This window comes from Triturus cristatus, chromosome 12 (genome assembly GCF_964204655.1).
Source record: "Triturus cristatus chromosome 12, aTriCri1.1, whole genome shotgun sequence".
In the NCBI taxonomy this organism is placed as follows: domain Eukaryota; kingdom Metazoa; phylum Chordata; class Amphibia; order Caudata; family Salamandridae; genus Triturus; species Triturus cristatus.
Window position 1 is genome coordinate 193,473,645 of NC_140595.1, and position 24,841 is coordinate 193,498,485.

General features: G+C 45.9%; 1 protein-coding gene across 1 annotated transcript in view; it reads left to right on the forward strand.

Moving 5' to 3' along the window:
- Window positions 1-10,737: 10,737 nt before the first annotated feature.
- HYDIN (HYDIN axonemal central pair apparatus protein) overlaps window positions 10,738-24,841 on the forward strand; it is a 2,467,744-nt gene continuing 2,453,640 nt past the window's right edge. The window contains exon 1 of the mRNA XM_085640020.1: window positions 10,738-10,874. The gene's annotated coding sequence lies outside the window, so the exon portion shown is untranslated. The remainder of the gene's footprint in view (window positions 10,875-24,841) is intronic.

The window sequence follows — 24,841 nt, forward strand, 5'->3', positions numbered from 1 at the left end:
GCATCATCGCGTTTTCTATACCACCTGCTTCTCCATTTATCCACGTCTCCCCATTTTCTCAGCAAAATGATTATGTCCTTAATTTGACCTATTCGTCCTGTGGTGTTCATATTCTCAATGTCTTTTTCAGTGAAATCTACTCGATATGGTTTCTGTAAGGCTTTTACTTTTTCAATATCAATGCCCATCTCATTTGCTACTTCTTCTAACCTTTCATGTAAGTTTTTTGCTCTCCAGGTCACACTCTTGCACAAAAATAATAATTCTTCATCCTGATAGGTTTTCAATTTTTCTGTTGGGATAGTCCCTACTATTAATTCTTCTAATACCATTCGTAACTTGGCCACATCAATTGATTGGGATTCTTTGTCTTTCCTCTGCAAGCTTCTTAACCATTCACTTAACTCTTCTGTTGATGGTCCTACTGGTTTTTCTATACTTCCGTGTCCAAAATCTTTTTGTGTTTCTGACACTATCTCTATCATTGTCATACGTCTCGCTGCACAATTCTGATCTACAAATGGATTATTTGTAAAATTCGGTTCCATTACACTCATAGTCTGCCTCCATGGATTCTCAATCTGAAAGAAACACGTTAGTTAGATTCCTCACCTTAGAATATCCCCAGGCGTCAGACTGGATCCGGAAGATTTTTCGTCAGCAATACCCCTTGCGCGTCGCTAGGCGTTGTCTGCGGCTCCGCGTCCGTCGTCGGCGTCGTGCGCCGGAATGACGTCGTCGGAGTACTTAGACGCCGCCCTCGCGCGCTGACGTCAGTTCTTCTTTTTTCCGCGCCAGTAAGCGCAGATCCGGGAGAGCTACCCCTTTAGTCACTTTTTGACTAACTTTTTCGATCCTTTTTGATCTTGTCTCGACTCCGGTGCCGGTAGGATGCCTGGTTTTAAAGCCTGTGCTGACTGTAGCCGCTTGATGTCGGTTACGGACCATCACCGCCGGTGCCTTTACTGCTTGGGCCTCGACCACGACGCGGAGTCGTGTTCGGACTGCAAGGCCCTGACCTCGAAGGCTAGACGGGAGCGGTCCCGTAAGCTTCTCGAGATTCGCCACTCAGCTCCGCGCGCCTCTCGATCCCGGTCCAGGAGGAGGTCCAAGGATCGGTCGCGGAGCCGCAGCCGACGTCATCATCGGTCGTCGGGATCCAAGTCTTCGGGTAAGTCGAAGCACTCCAAGAAGTCCAAGAGGCGACACCGCTCTTCGGACTCCCCTCGCCGGTCGCGCGACTCGGCCGTGGGTCAGGGTGGTTCCACCCCCGCGGCTCCGGCGGAGCCGCAGGCGCCGTGCAAGTCCCCATACCCACCGGTCCCTGGGACTGACGCGACGCCGGCGGAAGTCAGTGCCTTCCTCTCGGCCATGAGGAACCTGGCTCCGCCATCAACGCCCGCTGGCGCGCCTTCGGGCCCCGCGGACCTGACTGGGCAACCTTGCCTGCCGGCGGCTCCGGCCCCGGCGCCGTTGACGGCTCCGGCCTTGACGCCGCAAGCGCCCGAGGGACCCGTTACCGAGTCCCCGCCGACGCCGGTCGACCTCGTCACGCATCCTCCGCCGGCGTCGACACCGGTACCACCTCCGACGCCGACTCCGCTCGGCGTCGAGCCCCGGTTCAGCCCCACTCCGGGCCTGGCGCCGATACGGTGTCGATGGACGCCGCGTTTGGCGCCGCTGGAGACACATTTTGTCTATCGCCCGGCTCCGATCCTTCCTCCTGCATACCAGGAATCGGATGATGGGGGTGAATGGGAGGGATCCGAGGATCCTATGGCCGCTCAGGCTCAACTGTCACAGGACTGGGCAGATGAACTGGGGGAGGCCAGTGGTCTGGATACCTCTCCGGACACTGGATTCATCTCTCCTCCGACTGTGGCTTCGGAGGAGGGTGCTGCTTTCTCTGTGGTGCTGCGCAAGGCGGCCGCAGCCCTTGGGCTCGAGCTACCTGCCGTGGCTGTGAGGACTAACGTCCTCACTGAGGTGCTTCAGTCTGCAGCAAGCTCCACTGAGCCTCTGCTGCAATTCAATGAGGCCCTCATTGAGGTTCTGCAGGGCACCTGGTCCAAGCCCTCCACAGTTCCTCCTGTGGACAGGAACGTCGCCAGGCGCCACCGCCCTGCTCCGGGCGACCGCAGTTTTCTGTCCCAACACCCTACCCCCGAGAGCCTGGTTATCCAGGCCTCTACCTCCCAATCCTCCTTCCCGACCGCCCCGCCGGACCGGGATTCCAAGAGACTGGAACAGTTTGGCAAAAAGCTGTTCTCCTCCCTTAGTTTGGGCCTGCGGACTTTGAACACCGCCTGTCTCTTGGACCGTTATTCCCACTCTCTGTGGGATACGGTGGAGGACGTGCTGCCCCTGTGTCCAGAGGAGGTCCAGACACGACTTACCCAGGCTCTGGCCGATGGGAGGGATGCAGCACGGCATGCTATCCGCTGTGGGCTTGACACTACGGACTCGCTGGTTAGGGCGATTTCTACCACGGTGGCGCTTAGACGTCACGCCTGGCTGCGGTCCACGTCCTTTTCGGGTGATGTCCAGAGCTCTCTCATGGACATGCCCTTTGATGGCACTCGCCTTTTTGGTGAGAAAGCGGACAGTGCGCTGAATCGCTTTAAGGACTCCCGGGCTACGGACAAGTCCTTGGGCCTCTCAGCCCCGCGGTCGCACACTTCCGCTTTTCGCCCCTTTCGTGGCCAAGGAAGGGGTGCCTCCTCACGTACGCCTAGCCACCAGCCGCAGAGCCAACCTGCGCGCGGACGTGGTTTCCGCCGAGGCGGTTCTGGAGGACGACGAGGTCAGCCCACATCCACCCCGGCAGCATCCGCCTCAAAGCCTTCCTAGTCCGAGCTTTCAGGCCCATTCCACGCCAGTGGGCGGCAGAGTTCGCCATCACCTGCTCCACTGGCGGTCCATCACATCAGACAGGTGGGTGCTGCAAATCGTCCGAAGGGGCTACTCCCTCCCTTTCGAGACGACCCCTCCAGCCATGCCACCGCAGCACCACCGTATCTCGGGGGATCATTTGAATCTTCTCCACGAGGAAGTTTCGGCCCTCTTGGCCAAGGGGGCCGTCGAGCGCGTTCCGAGCCCAGAAGTGGGTCGTGGTTGTTATTCCCACTACTTTCTGGTTCCCAAGAAGGGCAAAGGGGGCCTACGCCCTATCTTGGACCTCCGGAACGTCAATGCCTTCCTCCGGAAGGAAAGGTTCAAGATGTTAACTTTGGCTCAGGTTCTAGCTGCCCTAGACCCTGGAGACTGGATGGTAGCATTGGACTTGCAGGACGCATATTTCCACATCCCCGTCCTGCCGGCCCACCGGCGTTACCTGTGGTTCACGGTGGGCCTAGAGCACTTTCAGTTTACCGTGCTCCCCTTCGGCCTCACCAGTGCCCCTCGGGTGTTCACGAAAGTGATGGCGGTGGTCGCAGCTCATCTGCGCAGATCAGGGGTTCCAGTCTTCCCCTATCTCGACGACTGGTTGTTGAAGGCGGGCTCGCCCCAGACAGTCGTCTCCCACCTCCAGACTACGGCGGATCTCCTGCATTTGCTGGGATTTTCCATCAACGTGCCGAAGTCACACCTGGGTCCCTCTCAGAAGCTCCTCTTCATTGGAGCGGTTCTCGATTCGGAGCAGTTCCGGGTTTATCCGCCGGAACAGCGGGTCCGGGATATACAGGCCCTGATTCCCATCTTTCGTCCTCTATCCTGGGTTTCGGTCAGGCTAGTGTTGCGGCTTCTGGGGCTGATGGCCTCCTGCATCCTACTAGTGCATCACGCCAGACGGCGCATGCGGGCTCTGCAGTGGGACCTGAAGTTTCAGTGGGCCCAGCATTACGGCAACCTGTCCGACCATGTCTTGATCTCGGAGGGCACTGCACAGCAGTTGCAGTGGTGGCTCACGGACCGCGATTGGGTCATGGGCAGAAGCCTCTCCCTTCCCCAACCGGAGCATGTCGTAGTGACGGATGCGTCCCTCCTGGGATGGGGTGGCCATATGGGAGAGGCGGAGATCAGAGGCCTCTGGTCTCCGGCGGAGTCTCGTCTCCACATCAACCTGTTGGAGTTGAGAGCGATCCGACTTGCACTGAAAGCCTTCCTTCCCTCTGTCAGGGGAAGTGTCGTGCAGGTGTTCACGGACAACACCACCGCCATGTGGTATTGCAACAAACAGGGCGGTGTGGGGTCGTGGACCCTTTGTCAGGAGGCCCTGCGCCTCTGGACTTGGCTGGAACACCAGGGCGTCACCCTGGTGGTTCAACATCTGGCGGGCTCTCTGAACGCCAGAGCAGACGAACTCATCCGCCGGTGCATGATGGATCACGAATGGCGTCTGAACTCCGAAGTGGCGCAAGGTCTCTTTCAGCAGTGGGGAGAGCCTTGGTTAGATCTATTCGCCACCGAAGAGAACGCGCAATGTCAGCAGTTCTGCACGTTGGAATTTCCAAGGCGGCACTCGCTCGGCGACGCTTTTCGTCACAAGTGGAGTTGCGGTCTGTTGTACGCCTTTCCGCCTATACCACTTCTGCCCAGAGTGCTGAAGAAGATCAGGCACGACCGGGCCCAAGTCATCTTGGTGGCTCCGGATTGGGCACGAAGGTACTGGTATCCCGAGCTACTCAGTATGTTGACCGATCCTCCGATACATCTGCCCCTTCGGGAGGATCTTCTGTCGCAGCAGCAGGGGACGGTCCTCCACCCGAACCTGTCCAGCCTCCACCTCCATGCATGGAGATTGAGCGGCGGCAGTTGATGCCATTTGACTTGCCTCCTGAAGTCTGTGATATTATTCTGGCAGCCAGGCGTCCCTCCACAAAGATGGTATACGCCTGCCGGTGGAACAAATTTGTGGCATGGTGCACAGCAAAGGCTGTGGATCCCCTTTCCGCCCCTCTTTCTGAGGTTCTACTGTTTCTTCTTTCTTTGGCCCGGCAGGGCTCTGCCCTGGGCACCCTGAAAGGTTATCTTGCTGCCATCTCTGCCTTCTTGCGGCTTCCTGATCAGCCTTCTCTTTTCAAGTCCCCTGTAGTTACACGCTTTCTAAAGGGCATTACTCACACGTTCCCTCCTGTCCCTTTTGTAATGCCTCAGTGGGACTTGAATCTTGTTCTCACATTTCTGATGTGCGCTCCCTTTGAGCCTCTTCATAATTGTCCTCTTCGTCTGCTGACGCTTAAGACTGCTTTTCTGGTAGCCATCACCTCGGCTAGACGGGTGAGTGAGCTCCAAGCTTTATCTTCAAAGCCTCCTTTTCTCTCTGTTCATCCGGACAAGGTTGTCCTTCGGCCTCGTCCCTCCTTTCTTCCGAAAGTGGTGACTCCATTTCATCTTGGGCAGTCTGTCACCTTGCCCACCTTCTTTCCGCCTCCGCATCCTTCCAAAGAGGAAGAGAGGCTCCACCGTCTGGACCCAAAACGTGCGCTCTCCTTTTATTTGGACCGCACAAAGCAGTTCCGGGTGGACGACCAACTTTTCGTTGGATACGTGGGTGCTAAGAAGGGGAAAGCTGTGCACAAACGGACCATCTCTCGGTGGGTCGTTTTGTGCATCAAAATTTGTTATTCCTTGGCAAAAAAGGACCCTCCTGTTGGGCTGCGCGCCCATTCTACTCGGGCCACGGCGGCTACTACTGCTTTGGGACGAGGTGTCCCTTTGCAGGACATCTGTCAGGCGGCAACGTGGGCTTCGCTACACACGTTTGCCAGGCATTATTGCCTTGACAGCCAAGTCCGGAGGGATGGCTTCTTTGGCCGTTCTGTCCTCCAGGACTTTCTGGTGTGATCTTGGTTCGCAGACCCACCACCGGGGATGGTATTGCTTGGGTATCTATTCTAAGGTGAGGAATCTAACTAACGTGTTTCTTTCAGATGAACAAGTTACTTACCTTCGGTAACGATGTATCTGTAAGAAACATTAGTTAGTTAGATTCCTCACCGACCCACCCATCCTCCCCGTTCTGCGAACTGACATCTAGGGTTAAGGTTATCCTTTTCAGGCCCCTAGATTTTATTTTTGGCACCAGTGTCGGTCTTTGCATGGCTCTGCGTTCCTGGTGCGGAAAGCTATGTACAAGAACTGACGTCAGCGCACGAGGGCGGCGTCTAAGTACTCCGACGACGTCATTCCGGCGCACGACGCCGACGACGGACGCGGAGCCGCAGACGACGCCTGGCGACGCGCAAGGGGTATTGCTGACGAAAAATCTTCCGGATCCAGTCTGACGCCTGGGGATATTCTAAGGTGAGGAATCTAACTAACTAATGTTTCTTACAGATACATCGTTACCGAAGGTAAGTAACTTGTTCTTCTGACTCACTCTTGGTTGTTCTACTGGTTTATTACTTCTGTAAGGGACTGTCAAACAATGCTCACTGTCCTTCTGTTTGTCAAAAATAGGCATTACTGGACCTATCGTTACTGGAACAGTTACCGCTTCTAGATTCTTAGTCAATTCTCTTATTTTCTCAGTTAATTCCAGGGTTGTTTTCGCTAATTCTGCAGAATTTTCTCCATCTGTTCTTTCTTCCGACCTCTTTTCTTCTTCCCTAGTTGCACTGTTTTTACTCAAACTTAGGGATTCTGGTTCCGATTTTATAATTCGCATGGTTTCTCTCATTGGGGCACTTGGAGTTAATATTTCTGGTTCTGGTCGATACAGTGGTGGATTTTTATAAAACATATCATCAAGAACATCATCCTCGGACTCATTCACTCCATACCCTCTCGACTCCACATTATGCCTCTTTTCTACACACTTTCGTCCTTCATTCTCGCCAACAGTTCTTACAGGGAACACACCCTCACTCATACTCGCATCCCGCCATCTTTTCATTCGATCACTATGCGTTTCATGTCCGTATGGTCTTCCAAACAGGTACCTATATCCTCTACCATTTCTTTGTCTCTCTCGTTCATGCATTTCGTCTTCCCATTTCGTCAAAGCCTCAAACTGCGTCGGTCTAGGTCTTGGTTCTAAATTCATCATTTTTTCTCTCAAATTTCTCAAAACAGTCAAATTAAATTAACCATGCTCTGGAAAAGCTAATACTCCGTCGTCCTTTGTATATCTCACCCAGTTATCTAACCAAATACAAGTATGATACCCATATTTCGCAATCATATAAGATGCAGGGGTTTTCGGTGGAGGAAGTAACTGTCCTTCCCTAGTCTTTACTGGTTTCTCCTTCTTAAACCACTTCTTGATTTTTCCTAACCATGTTTTTCTCTCTTTTTCTGGTGGATCGTAATACATTTTCTTGCCTTTCGCGTATCGCTAGTCTCTCTTTACAACTGTACCGCTAGTCTATCCAATCACAGCGCGACTCACACTAACGCACCAATTCAGGGCGTCCACGTCACTGTCACAATCCTCAAATCCCAGCGCGACTCACACTAACGCACTAATAAGGAGCGTCTATGTCACCCTATATTTCTCCACTCCTAGCGCGGCGTACACTAACGTACCAATCCGGGCATTTCACAGTTCTGACCGACTGTCCAATCCCAGCGCGGTCGTTCTGACGTCAACAGCCGCTGCGGCAGCTCCTGCTCCTGCTTCTGTCTACCCCTCCTTTACAAATCTGCTCAGTAAGTTTTTGTTTCAATTTATACACTTCTGTTAGTAACAACATAGAAACATCTCCATTGTCCGCTTCGCTAACCAAAGAACAGCAAAAAGACCATTCTCACGAGAATTCCGTCTTTCCCGAGAGCAGCGCTTACCTCTGCCCTACTACGAAATCATTACTTCCGTTGATAAAGTAGCACATCCCTCTACTTCACCCTTCTAACAAGCATTAGCTAATTGTTTCTCTATTATTTAAGACACATAGTTAGAGACCCAATGCTCCTGAGAAATAAACCTAGAGTTTCGCAATCAACCCGAATACCTTTACATTCACGCTCGTTCATACAAGAAAATGTAGTACATTCACACAGAATCCTGTCTTTCCTGAGAACAGCGAACAGTCTGTTCTACTACAGAATTATGACATACGTTAACAAAGCAGCGCTTACCTCTCCTTTGTCCTTCTTACAAGCTCAGAGAATACCTATTACCTTTTTAGTGATAAGCGTTATCGGAATGCCAGTTGGATTCCTGGTACCTAAGACCAGAACTTCACAGGTAACCTTCGCTTTCATACAGTCTTCTCTCACACTATAAATATCCCTGATGGCAACACACGACGATGCTACTGAATCGAACCCAGACAATGCGTCGTGCAACTTCAATTGTCACACGTTTCCCCTGTGTACCTACAGGGCAACAACAGTTCCGTCTTTCCCGAGAGCAGCGCTTACCACTGCCCTACTACGGAACTGTTACAAACTTCCGACTTCCTACATCCCAGAAGCCCTACCAACAACATTAAACTCGACGCAACTCAACATAGAGTGTTAGTACATAAATCAATACCAATCAATAATCAATAAGCTATATACAAGCAATAATCATCAAACCAAAACAATAACAACCATCATTCTGCTACCAGAAAAAACTGCTCCAGCGTGGAGTGCAAAATACCTCCCTCTATCAAAGACCAAAGATCTGACATACACACATTATCCATACATTCGCTGGTGGGGCCCATAACACCAACATTCACTCACCATTAGTCCGTGTAGGAGGCGATTATCTTCCAAACGCTGGTATGAGAAGGAAATACCACTTTACCCTAATGAGTGACAAATCTACACCACCTTCTGTAGCTCATTAGGCCCTATATTCCATCTTTGGTATTCCTCTCATAATTTTGGCGGTAGATCTGCTAGTTGCTGTTTAAATGATTATCTAATTCTCTTTTCCCTTCGCATTAATAAATTTTCATAAATAAACAAACCAACTCATTTCTGTAATGAATCAAATAAATTCTTTATCTAATTAATGCAAATAAATTAATTAGTTGTTCAAGCAGCTGACCATCATATTTACCTATTCTGGCTAAATATTGTCTTCTAAGTCAAATCCAGTAGTCTCGTCAATCTATGCCCGTCAAATTTGAAAGTTCAGTTCATCAGGAAATTGGGCATTCGATCAGTCTGTCAAAGATTCAGGGAAACAGCTGTCTTGCAGTGTCACCGTCCTCTCCGTCAGCATAACATCAGGAAATTGGAAAACGACCTTTTTACCTCTCTATTCTACCATCATTTATAGTAAAATCAATGTTAAAGGTATCAAAGTTTGGGCATCCGAGTTCGCTGATTGGACAATCAGGGATCATCCTTTCGGTTTCTCACGAAAGTGTCTTTTGGGTTATGACCCTTGTCAGTTCCGGTTCACACAACAGTCTTTGTTAAAAATATTTGGCAGTTGTCCCAGGCTGTCCTTGGAGGGTACATGTTCATCTGGGGTCAGGTCTAGGCCACAGTTGCTAGCGGTGACGCATGCGCACTTCACCCAGAAACTTGTGCAATGGAGCCGGTTTCATCGGATACAGAAGTCAGCCATTTTGTGGCCACTCGAAATGGTCAACTTAAGCAAAGAAACACAAAAACGTAATTAATACATAGAAAAGTCTAATTAAATGTTATTCCCTAGCTAAAACCCATATGTGTGTGTATTTATCTAGCAAAAGCAACACTCAGTGCGGTTTATACTTACTAAATAAAGCTCAAATCACAATTACATCACAAAAGCGACATATATCATGCAATATTCTAATTGTCTATCATTAATATGCGTACAGAATTTAGTTAATGTATTAATTTGGCCATGCAAGTGCAAATCCCATGTGTAATTCATATATTAGTAAGGTTGGTAAGTATTTTCCACATCACTCCAAACCATTAGTTTGATTATAATTAATTAAATAATCTAATTAGTAAAACAACATGTAAAATGGGTGGGTATACAACATTTTGCATTACCCGCTCCATCAGTGACACTTGAAATTGATTATTAGAAGATACTTTCTTATTATTGCAGTAATAATTGCTTATTATTGAAGTTCTTCACTTTGCTTATATTTCTTTCTCAATACGTTATATTTGTCCTTGTTTCTTGGATTGGGATCTTCTCATGTCAACTTGTGTTAATGCTTAATAATGTTGTTGTATGTTGTATTATATTCTGTTATAGAGAGAAGGTGTGGTCTCCTAGTCACCTGTTCCTAGGTGACTGAATGCCACTGGTTCCAGAATGTTGGGGCTTTGTGTCAGTTACAGAGATTGGAGCTGGCCTAATGTTGTACCTGCCTGTTCTCCTACATTAAAGCATTAGCTGAACCTATTCCTGCTTCTGTGGTTCCTATATGTCTCAAGATACAACGAAGCCCACGGCTCAATGAGTCCTTGCATACCCAGAGCAGCTGCAATAAGGATTCTGATCGCAACTACAACAAGCAAGAACTCAGAATGTCAGCCAACATAGCAATACAATCATTCTTAAAACAACCGCTGTTCATCTAGAGACGAAGCACGAGATGCACATGCAATGCAGAACTATACAACAGTCGGCCTTGTGATATATTTTTTTCCCATTTTCAATTTATTTGGCCATATGCAGGTTCTACGCACCGTAAACGGATAATGTACCGTCTGTTCAATAACAGCGTTGTCTTTTAATTTTTTTTAAAAAGCGTAGAGGGCAGATGATACATAGAAACACAAACTTTGTACACCTCCTCGCCCAACCACGCCCTCTGTTGCCATGGGGTTGACCGGACACAGACCAGCCAATCAGCGTGTTCCTTGTTTGGATGCGGGCGTTCTGCTGCTATGGTAACGCGCAGCAACTGTGTATGCTTGTGGGAGACGGCGGGACTAGAGGCGCGTGGATGAAGGGAAGCTGCACCTGTCCTAATAATACTCGGGAAGCGCGAGCTGCACGTCACAGGATAAGCAACCGCCGCCGGGACTGTGGACACCACGTGAGTACCCTAAAACTACCTGTTATATTGTAGGTTACAATTCATATATCTGAACTGAAAAACTCTCCTGCATTGTCTTCATGCTCCTCAGTGCCCCCTGCATAAACGTGTGCTTGTCTCTTCACATTGGTAGTGAACGAACGTCTGCTTCCATGCCATGGGTAGAGCTGTTCATTTTGCTTTAGGAAGCCAGCCATTATCCTTAAGGTGGCAGCCGCTATAAGTTGGCGCATGAAGTATCTAGTCCCCTCCTACTGTAAAAGATAAGGGCTGTCTTACGGTGGGAAGGGGCTCGTCGCCCGCACTGGAGAAGGTGCACAACAACTCGTCACTATAGCCACGTGCTGCCCCATTCTAAGTTTTCATTGGAGAGTGTTTCACATGCCCGTCAACTTGCAAGAGCACGCCACTCTAAGTGGTCCTCGTGCTCTTGAGAACACCCTTTCATATGATTGTAATGATTTTAATGATTGTATTGCACAGGAGGGAACACCCACCTTTGTCAAATGACCCCAGGTCATTGTATGATATTGTATGGAGTACAGGACAAGCTTGATTGTAGCAGAAGTCGAGGTTTATTGTAATAACAACAAAGCACCCACAACCGGAGCCGTCCAGTCGTGAAGAAGCCAACGTCCAGAGTGGCGTTGCCAAAGAATTTTCACGACTGGAAGGCAGCGCTCTAGAATGCTAAATAAGGCATTTATGAGAAAAGAACGAGTCGCGTGAAAGCACGCGACTCGCAACACAACATTGTGAAATAGCAGGAATGTAATTCTACAACATCTTCCCCTCTTTGAAAGGCAACAAAATAATCAAGTAAGTACAAAGGTTGAGACAAAAAGGAAAACCATGCAAGGCAGGATAAAGAAAAGCATATTACTTATTCTAAAACAAAGTCTCTTAAACTGCAGGAAATCTGTTTTAGACGTGATGCTCTTTTTGCTGTTGCCTCCGAAGATTCACCATAGTCTGTATCCAAAGGTAATGGTAAATGGTCAGAGGCAACAGATTGAGTGAGTTGACCTTCAGATGTTTCCAAAACGCAACTGTAAGAAGGTTGCTCATGAGTAAAATCAAACCAGTCATAATGTTCTGACTCTGAAGAGGAATGTTTTCTAATGACGTTGGGCTGAAGGGGAGAAATCTTAACAAGAGTCCTCTTGTTCCACCACCCTTTGTTATCAAGAAGGGCGGAACCTTTACTGACATGTGTAACTAAAGTTGGAGAAGAGAACTGCAATTGTCCTTTCGGGACTTTTTTCGGATTTTTCATGAGTACCCAATCCCCTTTTTGTAAGGGCTGGTCTAAGGAGTGTTTACCTGCGTCAAAGCGTGATTTCATGGCAGGTTGTTTAGCTTTAACATGTTCTTGGATAGAGTGAGAATTAAAAGGAAAATGACCATTTTCATGTAACCAACTGGGATTAAGATGTGTATGCCCTTTTCTTTTTCTAAGCAAAGTAAATGGTGCAATATCAGTGGGGGCGTGTGGGGTGGTGTTATATGCCCAAACTTTGTCATGTACAAAGGACAGAGGGTCTAACCTAGCAGAGATTGCAGTCTGTATGCCCTCCTTGATGATTCGATTACTCCTCTCAACCAATCCGTTGGATGAGGGAGAGTACAATGCAACCTTAAAGTGAGAAATGTCATGTATTTTAAGAAAAGAACACATCTTTTGTGAAACAAAGTGTGTCCCGTTATCAGTAACAATGGTTTTGGGAAAACCTTCAACATCAAACACGGTTTGTAAAAATTTGATGGCATTATCAGTTGACGCTGCATTACAGAAAGAGTAGTACAACCACTTAGTATGGTAGTCAACCAAAACAATCAGATATTTGTTCTCAGTTGGTAAAATATCATAAGGACCAGAAAAGTCCAAACCTACTTTGTCCCATGGACCTGCAGGAAATGGTACAGGACACAATGGAGTGGAAAGAGTTTTCCAATGTTTGTCGGAGAGAAGACATTGTGTGCAATTATCAATCATTCTCCTGACATGTGCATCCATGGAGGGCCACCAGTAGAATTGTTTGATGCGTTGACATGTTTTGATAACCCTCAGGTGTCCTTGATGAGCTGAGCGTATGATCAGATTTCGTAAGGATTCAGGTGGAACAAATAAATCGTTGCACATAACCATGTTGTTGACTAAAGAAAGTTCTTCCGATAAGTTTGAAAAGGCTTTTAAGTCTGGAGAAAGGGTTCTATGCTCAGGCCATTTGTTAACAATAAAATCTTTAACCTTGGAAAGTGTGACATCATTATCGTACGCAGAATTCCATTCAGTTTCAGAAATGGGTGGACATTCCGCAATGGCATCAATTGTGGCAACAACACATTCAATGTCATCATCAACAACAACAGAATTATCATTTAAAGACATTCTTGAAAGACAATCTGCCCTGAAATATTTGCCCCCAGGAATATGTTTGATGATAAAGTGGAATTCGTGAAGTTTTGACAGCAGTCGAACAAGTCTTGCAGAAGCCCTGTTAGAAGTGCTGTCAGAAAGCATGTGCATGAGTGGTTTGTGGTCCGTATAAATTTCAAACTCACGACCCCAAATATATGATTTGAATTTCTGTATGGCCCAAACACAAGCTAGGGCCTCTCTTTCGATTGTACTGTACCTAGTTTCGGCTGGTAGAAGTGTTCTGGATGCGAAAGCAACAGTATTTTCTTTGCCTTCCACCCAATTTCCTAAGACAGCTCCTAAACCAGTAAGGCTGGCGTCAACGGTGATAAAACACTTCGAACCATCCGAAAAAGGATGTAGAGCTGGTGAGTCTTCAATGAGTTTCTTTACATGCTCAAAAACTTTTTGTAAGTCGTCTGACCAGGAAAACTTTACTCCTTTTCTCGAGCGCCCTCAAAGGTTCGACAATTTGGGCATAGCCATGAACAAATCTGGCATAGTACTCTGATAGACCGAGAAACGAGCGAAGGGAATCCCTATCTTTGGGAGACGTGGCATCTCTAATGGCTTTTATTAATGAAAACTTAGGTTTGATGCCGTTGGGTGAAAGTGAATGACCCAAATAGTCCAATTCTTGGACAGCAAATTTGCATTTGTCGTGCCTGACAGTTATTCCGGTATTCTCCAAACCTCCCAACACTTTAACAAGGATCTGATCATGTTCAGAAATGTCGTTGGCAAAAATTAAAATATCGTCCTGGTAGGCTTGTACCCCAGGAATGTTTTGCAGTAAATTATCCATTAATTTTTGAAATATTCTAGCTGCTGAAGCTAAACCAAATGGAAGTCTCAAGTACTTGTAAGCTCCAAATGGCGTAACAAAAGTTGTTAATTCTTGAGACTTAAGAGACAAAGGGATCTGATGATACGCGGACTTAAGGTCCAAAATGGAGAAATACTTGGCTCCACCCAAATTAGCTAGTAGATCATGAATTTTGTGTAATGGATGACAATCTACGATGATATTATTGTTCAGGGAGCGTAAGTCGGCACATAATCTAACCTCGCCTGATTTTTTGCGTACCAAAACTATGGGAGAAACCCATTCAGATGAATCACAGGGTGTAATAATCCCCTCATCACACAAGTTTTTCAAAACTTTCTTTAATTCGTCCCTTGCACTCGAAGGGGCCGAAATTTGTGGATGACAGGTTGTGCGTTGGGCTTAAGGTGAATTTCATGCTTGAAACCCAAAACTGTGCTCACTTTGTTCTGGAAAACATTGGGAAATAGATTGAGTAGGTTATCAACTTTATGATTAGGTAATGACAAATCAGCAACATTTTAAAGTTTCCATGTTCGTGACTAGTGTAATAATCATGTGGAATATCTCCTAAAGCAATGGGTTGGTCTGAACCAGGTTTGAGAATTAAACCCATCTTGGCTTGATCCAACCAACCTAAAATATTTCTGCCTTTAAGAGCAACGTAGACTTTTGTAAAGTTGTATCTGCCGAGACATGCAATATTGGAATGAAAGTAGCCTAACATATCTATATCTTTTTCGCCAAACGCTTTGGGATTGACATCAGATTTGCAAAGGGTAACACTACTACCCCAATTTGCATAGAACGTAAGATCTGACAAAATAGTGATCAGTGAACCTGAGTCAGCTTTGACTTGAAGAGAAATGGTACCAACAATTAACTCACACCAAGGACCCTTGACTTTGGACAACTCAACAGAAACACATTCAATTGACTATAATACATCGTTCAGTCTGGTTGAACAAGACTCTAGATTCTCGTTAAATTCAATGTTATTAATTCTGGTAAATCTTTTGCGACCTCTGCAAACAGATGGAAAGTGACCAATTTTCCTACACGAGGAACATTTATTACCAGATGCAGGACAATTAGGGGAATTGCCAAGATGACTTCTTGAGCCACACCTATAGCAAATGGTAGGTTTCCTGACTGATTGTCTGAAAGAATTATTAACAAGGTCCACAGAGCAGGTTGCAGAAGTGGAATGAGAACATTGGCCAATTGTGTGAACACTAGGTTGAGAGAGGCTTTCTTGTAAAGATTTTGAGGATATTGTTGCTCGTTCAATGCCTTTAGCAATATCCACTGTTTCTGCTAAGGTGGGATTTTTACAACTTGGCAATCGTTCTTGGATTTTCTTTGAAAAACAGGCAAAGATGAATTGATCTCTAATAGAAGTATTTGTATTTAGACCAAATGCACAAGTAGAGGCTACGATTCTGAGTTGGGCAATGTAGTCTTCCACGCTTTCATCTACATTTTGCTTGCGTTTGAAAAAATGGTGACGTTCTAAAACGATGCTAGGTTCATCGTCATATTGCTTATTGAGGCGTGCAAGAGCTTCTTGGTAAGTGTCCCAATTATCACCTGAATCTGGAAGAGAAGGAGAAGGAAATACTGGAAGATTCTCAAAAACTTGTTGAGCTGCAATACCCAGACAGCCATACAGGATAGCGACCTTGCGAGCCGGAGGGTATTTGGTAGCATCAATTGCAACTAAATAGTTCTCAAAACCTCTTAACCAGTTACGCCATTTGAGAGGAGGTTTACCAGGTGTTTGTAAAAATGGAGCTGGTGTCTGAAATAGTTGTGAAGAAGCCATGACGATAAGTATGAACTTGTGAAACAATGAAAACGTACTTATTCAATATTGGCAAAATGGTGAAAGCGTGCCTAACGCTGTTGCAAATGAAGAATGAAGAAAAAAAATGAACAAGGACAAGTTTTCTACTTGTAAATTGACGCTTGAAAATATGAAGATGATCGCACTGAGGGCGGATGTCAAGCGGTTGTGAAAGCGTGCCTATTGCTGTAATGAAAATGCTGATATGCGATAGGCAAGTTTATAACGAAGCGTGCCTATCGCTGTAGAAACAGTTGTGAAAGCGTGCCTATCGCTGTGATAAAAATGCTGAAATGCAATAGGCAAGTCTATGATAAAGCGTTCCTATTGCTGTGGTGAAAATGCAGAGTTTAGATTTAAATAATTCTTGCTTGACGCTGCTAAGTGTTGCACTGGCAAGAATGACGCGCTGAAATTATATGCTGCAGCTGTAAACTGTAAGCTCAGGGAATCGCCGTGATAAATAATATAGCGTGCACGTCGCTGAAGAGTTGGACGTGCTGTATTTAAATGCCACTGCTGTAATGTGGGGAATTGCAATCAAAGATGGCTGCCAGATGGCCGTCAGACGCTCTAACCATGGAAACGGTTAAGCGTATGTTTTGTTGGCGAGTGGCCTTGTCTCACGGAGCTGAGGTGGCACTGTGACACAGCATGGTGCGAGGAGCCGACCGAGATCCAACTGCCACACGGGTCGCATACAGCAAAATAAATATGACCTTATGTGAAGTCTTGAAGGAAGCAGGCGGTAGCGTCTGAGACGAGGATTGCTTGTGGACGATCCTTGTGACGGTGGGGGCTTTCCGGCAAGTTTCCTTGATGTGGAGAGGATGACTCTTGGCGGTGGGTGCGGAAGGAGTTCCCGCTCGTCGCCAAGTTATTGAGTACAGGACAAGCTTGATTGGAGCAGAAGTCGAGGTTTATTGTAATAACAACAAAGCACCCACAACCGGAGCCATCCAGTCGTGAAGAAGCCAACGTCCAGAGTGGCGTTGCTCAAGAATCTTCACAACTGGAAGGCAGCGCTCTAGAATGCTAAATAAGGCATTGATGAGAAAGCACGCGACTCGCACCACAACATTGTGAAATAGCAGGAATGTAATTCTACAACATATTGTATGATATTTTCGATCTGATCTGGCTTTTCAGCCAACAACACGTCACGTTTGAGACTTAGATTTACGCATTTTACATTCTAAGCATGGCATCAAAATTCCCAGCACATATAGAAGCGTTTCTTAAAAAATCAGGATATATAAAAAAAACCTAATGTTAATAGGCGTTGGTGTCACGTAGCAGCTATGCACCCCCATTGCAAGCCTGTAAGTATGGGACACCCCATTGTATAATATCCTCCGTATTGCAAATAGAAACTCATTATGAGTTTTATAACTTCTGGGACATCACCCCATTATAAACTCCTCCTTTACTATAGGGAACACCCCGCTCTTAGAACAACCATGTCCCCAGCGAACTTAAGTACTTATGCGAGGTTTTAAGCAAGAAATTTAGAGTCCATATATGTTTCTCTTGAAGCTTTGCATTGTCCTAATATACCTGCTTTTCATTTCTGGTCAAGAAGCAGGCCTGTCTGCAGGTGACTATAGCCCCTACGCCGCTAGGCTTTTTTCCCCTCCCCCTGTGCTAAGCCTCTTTTGGCTATTTGGGGTAGTTCGGCTTAGGCCCCATAACTTTTTGTCCTCCTAAGGTAATCATGCCAAATTTGCGTCCTTTTCTTTGAACATTCTGAGGTTCCCCTGGAGGGGACCCAGAAATTGGCCAAAATACAGCAAATTGTCTTTTGGGGGTGGGGGGAAGTGCTGCAGAAGAAGGCGTCCGCTTTTTTTTCTCGTTCAAATGGTATCAGCCAGGGGTTTGTAATGCTGAAATCACCATCTTCTCAGCTTTCAGGGACAGGCAGACTTTTGTCAGAAAACCAACTTTTTCTGCACAGTTTTTTCATTTTACTGGAACATAGCCTATTTGTAGATTTTTTTTGTGCTTTCAACCTCTTTCCAGTTAGTGGTAGAAATGGATGTGAAGGCAATAATGGATCCTGGAAAGATATACATTTCAGAAAAGTAGACCAAATTCTGCAAGGGGTCATTTGTGTAGATCCTTCAAGGTTTTCCTATAGAAACTAACAGTTGAAATAAAAAAAATATTGAAATTGAGTTGAAAAAAACGGTGTTTTCACCTGTAACTTCTTCTAAAAATGGCAGATTTTTAAACGCAATATATTGTTACGTCCGCTGGACCCTTATGGTGATATATAGGACTTGTACTTTCACCAAGACCACGAAGTACCCAGAGCCAATAACTGAGCGGCACTTTGCAATGGGTTTTCATTCAATACTGGGTATATAGCAATTAATTTAGCAAAATATAAAGAGTGAAAAATAGGTATCAAGGACACCTATGTTGTTCCGAAATGGGAACAAAATATAGACTTTAGAAGCAGTAGTTAATTGCACATCTCTGAAATTGTGGGTACTCATACTAGAATAGGAATTAGAGGACATTTTTTAAAGTGACTTATTTTTTACACATTGTCTTACATGTGGAAGGCAGAAATGCATAGAAAGTCAATAGGAAATAACACTTGTTCTATGATTGTGTTTTCATATAAGTCTCCAGATAAAAATGGTACCTCACTTTTGTGGGTAGGCTTAGTGCCTCCGACAGGAAACGGCCCTAAAAGGAACATGGACATATCATATTTTTCTAGTGAAAATTAAACCTTTTTTTCGCAATGTGCCTAGCTGTGGAGTTTGGACCCTAGCTCAGGCGGCACATGGGGAACACTAGCAAACCTGTACATTGATGAAAACTAGACATCCGAGGGAAACCAGGATTGGGTGACTTTCATCAGGTTCTGTTTCCCAGAATCCCTTGCAAACCTCAAACTTTGTCCCCCCAAAAAGTTTTTCTTTCATTTCTGTGATGGAAAGTTCTCAAATCTGCAAGGAGCCACAAACTTCCAGCATTCCTCAAAGTCTCACGATAAAAATGGTACCTCCTTGTGTGGAAAGGCCTAGTCCCGCAACAGGAAACAGGCCAAAACGCACATCACATTTTTCCAGTGAAAAAGGACCCTTTTTTCGCAATGTGTCTAGGTGTGGATTTTGGACCCTATCTCAGCCAGCACCCAGGGAATCGTAGTAAACCTCACAGTTTTGAAAACTAGACACCCAGGGAAATGCAGGATGGAGTGGCTAGTGTGGCTCTCACCAGGTTCTGTTACCCAAAATCCCTTGCAAACCTCAAGCTTTGTAAAATAAAATCTTTTCCTCACATTTCTGTGATGGAAAGTTCTGGAATCTGCGGGGATCCACAAATTCCACACATACCGTATTCCCCAGAGTCTCCCGATAAAAATGGTACTTCACTTATGTGGGTAGGCCTAGTGCCCGTGACCGGAAACGGCCCAAAACACAACGTGGGCACACCACAATTTTCCATTGAAAATGGGCCCTTTTTTTTCGCAATGTGTCTAGCTGTGTATTTTGGACACTAGCTCATCCGGCACCTAGGGAAACTTAGCAAACATGTACAGGTTTGAAAACTAGACATCCAGGGGAATCCAGGATGCTGTGACTTGTGTGGCTTTCATCAGGTTCTGTTACCCAGAATCCCTTGCAAACCTCAAACTTTAAAAAAAGCACATTTTCCTCCCATTTCTGTGATGGAAAGTTCTGGAATTTGTGGGGAGCCACAAACTTCCACCCATACATCATTCCCCCTTTATATTTTGTTTTAGGCGATTCTGCATTGGACACCCACACAAGTGAGGTATCGTTTTTATCGGGATACCAAGGGGAATGCTATGAAGGAGGACATTTGTGCCAGCGCAGTGATCTCACACAGAAATTTGAGGAAAATGTGATTTTTGTTTTTGCCAGCAAAATTTGAGGTTTGCAGTGGATTCTAGTAGGAAAACGTTGAGGGATCCATGCAAGCCACACATCCCTAGACTCCCCGGGTGTCTCATTTTCAGAAATGTGTGGGTTTGGTAGGTTTCCCTAGATGGCCGCCGAGCCCAGGACCAAAAACGCAAGTGCCCCCATGCAAAACCAGGTAGTTTTGTGATAGATAATTTTGATGTCCCCGCAATACATTTTGGGCCCTACCATGCAGTGGGTACTTGGGCCACCAACACAAGTGAGGTACCATTTTTATCAGGCGACCTGGGGGAAACCTGGGTGGTAGGAAACTTGTAACGACCCAGTGATCCCATAACTTCCCCACACAGAAAAGTGAGGAAAATGTGATTTATTTCTTTTTCTAGCTAAATTTGAGATTTGCAGGGGATTCTGGGTAGGAAAATATGAAAAACGTTTTTTGTCCCAGGCTTGCAGACATCCTCTGGGAACCTAAAAAATCCAGACATTTCTGAAAACTAGACACCTGTGGGAGTCCAGGGAGGTGTGGCTTACGTTGATTTCCCCCCCCCCCCCAACATTTTTCTTCACAGAATCCGCAGCAAATATCAAATTCAGTGAAAAAGTCACATTTCCTCTAATATCTGTGTGGAAAAGTTGTAGGATCACAGCATGGCACACATTTCGTACCACTCAGCGTTCCCCCTCAGTTTCTTGATTAAAAATGATACCTTACTTGTGTGGATGGGCCAAGTGCCTGTGACGTGGAATGGCCAATAACGTGTAGTGATTGAGGGGGGCCCAAAGCAGCTGCAAAAGGGCGATTTGTTTATACGTCCACTCACACCACCATCTACGCACACCGCCAGACAAGCGGCATCCACGCGCACGGCCGGATAAGCGGCATCCACGCGCACGGCCGGATAAGCGGCATCCACGCGCACGGCCGGATAAGCGGCATCCACGCGCACGGCCGGATAAGCGGCATCCAAGCACACGGCCGGATAAGCGGCATCCATGTTCACGGCCGGATAAGCGGCATCCAAGTGCACGGCTGGCCAAGCACCATCTGGGCGCACGGCTGGCCATGGGGCATCCCGTCGCACAGCCCGCCAAGCACCATCCAGGCGCACGGCCGGCCAAGCACCATCCAGGCGCACGGCCGGCCAAGCACCATCCAGGCGCACGGCTGGCCAAGTGCCAGTCCACGCACACTGTCATCAAGCGTGAATCAATAAGTCAAACAAAAGTGTCCCTTTGTATTCCTTATGTAGCATACGGTGCAAACCAATTCAAACAAGCTGCATTCAACCAATAACCACTTATCAGCACCAAATAGAAACCAAGAGCATAATGTAAAAGAATATATTCTATATCTTTATTCAGTAAACAAATGTAATAATATATATATAAAAACATGTAATACATTGTACACATATATTAAAAACATTGCATTCATAGTACAGCGGGAGAACCTTATAATGTTCAAAAAGGTCAGACTAACAAAGGCTTGTTCTATATCAGAGAGCACTCCAAATGCATGGAATTGAATATTATTGTTGTTACCAATTTAATATATATAATCCATTCCGTGTCTTCTCCTCAGACCCGATGTTTATGAGGCCTGTTATGTTAGGACCAGGTGTTATCAGAATATTTCCTAAAAAAGCGACGCGTTTCGGTGGTATCGTAATAGTTCACCACCTTCTTCAGGCTACCAATAAATTCTAACACATCTCCAAGATCATTATATCTAAAAAACAATAACATTAAAAAAATATTGTAAATATCTTCACATAAACCTTATTTTATAAACATTACATTCAATTCATATTCGTTATGACTTTCATTACATATTTAGCAGAAAAAACAAGATTCTTTTCGAGAAAACATTAAAAATGGTAATTTAAAAAAATAAATGTTTACTACATTACGGTCTAGGTTTCACAAATGGTACTGTCCATACTCATATATACCACATATTGCTTAGACTAACTAACATCCTCATTCATCCATACAGCACTCAAAAGTTATCAAGGGTATTACCCACCCGATTTTCGAAGTGATGGAGGACAATCTATCCCTCCTTTTACACAAAACGGTTTCTTTCAAGGGTGAAACCCAAATCTTAGCTGTTCAGTGTGGGGGCACAAAGTATCCTCCCTAGGAAATAAGAGTCGTAGTCAAGAACTAAAAATTACATTAGTCTCAGAGTTGACTCACTTTAATATCCCTTATTTTTTTAAAAAGTTTGTATCCTCAATTTAAAAAAACTGTATGATAATGCATTTGAATTTATTGAAAATTCTACCTTGGCGACTCCTTTAGTAGTTTTGTATGCTACTTAAACCAATTCAAGTGCAGCGTTAACCAGGGACCACAGCCTCATAGGTTAGAGCTAAGAATAAAATTGAAAAATATTCAATCTGATATTGTACATAAATTCTCATGGGCATCAATACTTTAATCATAAAAAATGTATATATCTATATATATTGACCATATTGTACCTGTATATTTGATCCAAAATGTCCTGACCACTGGAGCTATGGTCATAGATCGAAATATTTCAGGAGTGGAGGTATGAGTTTCTTAAATATAATAATGCTCAATCAAGAATATTCTTTCTAAAGGCCTCCGCAAATCCACCTGTTTTGCAAAAAAACCCATAATCTCATATTAGTTCCTTCCTCAGGCATATCTGTTGCGTCCATCTACTCATTTCCAAACAACACATCCCTTTTTCATGGCTACAAATATAGAGGGTACTAAACAACATCCATATTCCTCAAAGTGAATACCGTATTAATATTGTATTCTATTATATATCAAGCGTGAGTCTACAGACACACCATTGGCCAAGCGCAAGTCCACACACACTGCCAGCAAAATGCCAGCCAGAGGTCATTGCACGCGGACCACCAGCCAAACCAGTTCACTCACACATGCAAACTTTCCCTGGTTTCTAGTGGTTTTCTTCCCAAAACTGTGCCTAAAAAAAAGAGGAGCGACCCTTGCCTATGGGGCTTCTCCCTGACATGCCCATAAACATATCCCTGGTGCCTAATGGGCTTTCTTCCCCTCCCCCCGGGGGGGGGCATATAAGGTGCCATTACCCCGATCTGCCTCGGGGGGGGGGGCAGAAAGACTTTTTCAAGGTTAGGGGCAGTAACATGCCCCTTCTGGGCAGCCCCCACCCCCTGCTTACAAAATAAAAACCACATAATCCCTGGTGCCTAGTGGGCTCTCTGTCCCCTAGGGGTTATTGCCCCCATCTGCCTTCCAGGGCGGCAGAGAGACTGTGTGGAATTAGATTTGGGTAGGGGCAGCCCCCACACCTCTTTTATATTAAAGAAAAATAAATCACTGGCTTGTTGTGGGCCTTCTGCCCCCTGGGGGGGGCAAATCGAGGGTGGCAGAAGGTCTGTCCAGTTTCTCTGGGGAGGGTGGGGGCATAGACATGCCCATTTTGGGCACCCTCCCACCACTACATTTACATATAAAAAAAAATCCCTGGTATAAAGTTTGCTTTCTGCCCCCCCCCCTTTTAGGGGATACAAAAAGAGTGAATATGGCCCAAAAAATTCAGGGGGGGGGAAGCAATGACCCTTGCCCAAGGGGCGGCTCGCCCCTCCAGATTGCCTAGTGGGTGGATCCCTGTTTGGGGATCTCCCTTGTGCGGCGATCCTCAAGCAGTGATTCACTGGGGAGGGGTACCGTTTTAAAAGGAAGATTCTCCCCTTTCCAATGATACCTCTCCCATCTGCCTCGGTGCTCAGAGGGCTGACATAGCCCCCTGAGCACCGAGGCAGCGAAACTGAAACAAGCTAATTGGCTCCTTTCTGTTTCGGTTTCACTGAAATGACGTCAGTGCAACGTGTGCGCTGATCGTCATTTCAGTGGAAAAAATGAGCAGCCTCGGGAACTGGCAAAGCTCTTCTCCAGCTCCCGGGGCTGTTTACGGGGGAAGGAAATCCCTCTGGTGCCCGCACCAGAGCGATTTCAAGTGCCATGTGTGCGGATGGCCGGGAGCCGTCCGCACACAAGCACTGTGGCGTCGGATGGCGCACAGCGTCTGACGGATGGAAGGCGATAGTCTGGCAGTGGTTGCGAGCCCCCCTTTTTTCCGTACTCAGAGTGTGGCTGCACAGGAGCCTAAAGGAGGCTCTTCGGTGCAGGGGAGGCCCAAACCTTCAAGGACATCCATTTGGCCCAAAGCCTATGAATATCTGTGAGATTTTGGAGACTCAGGGGACCCTCCTCACATTCTGCAGGGGGGAATGGAGGCATTGTTTGCATTACACCACTGTAGGTGACTGCTCCATTTGCTTTGGGAAAGAGTATGGACAGTCAAGTTAAACTTTGTGGTTGACAGCCTATCTGTAATAGGATTTTTGTGTAAACATTTTAAGAGAAGTGGTTCGGGTGAATGAATAATTATGTAAAACATATCTAGAACTTGATGGAAAGCAGAGACCACCAGGCCCATGCAGTATACCCATCCTCAGTGGCCTTACCAACTCTTCACTTGCTCTTCAGCTTAACAGTGGTACCACTGTTTCTGCCCAGACCTTTCTTATTTATTTATAAGTTTGTCCAGGCGCTTGTATAACATTTTTTATAAAAATATTACTACATAATAAACAATAGCAAATACTCTGTTTGTATTCGTCTAACTCAACCGTGTCATATTTAATTCCATTTGGACATGTGGTACTTCTAAGATTATACCTAACAGCATCGCAACCATAAATTTAAGTGTAGTTGGAAGCTATACACCTGCCTGGAGTACCCTCAGAATAATAGTTCTGATAGTACATGTTAATGATAACTCAATAAATTCCTTAAGTTCACTCTATTAGTCCCTGTTTGGTAAATATCCTGGGACATCACCAGCTAGAATTCCTTTCACCCTCCATATTAATCAATATTACCTTGCCATAATTAATAAACCATGGACCCATGCCCCCCCTGAAACTGGGAAAATCTCAT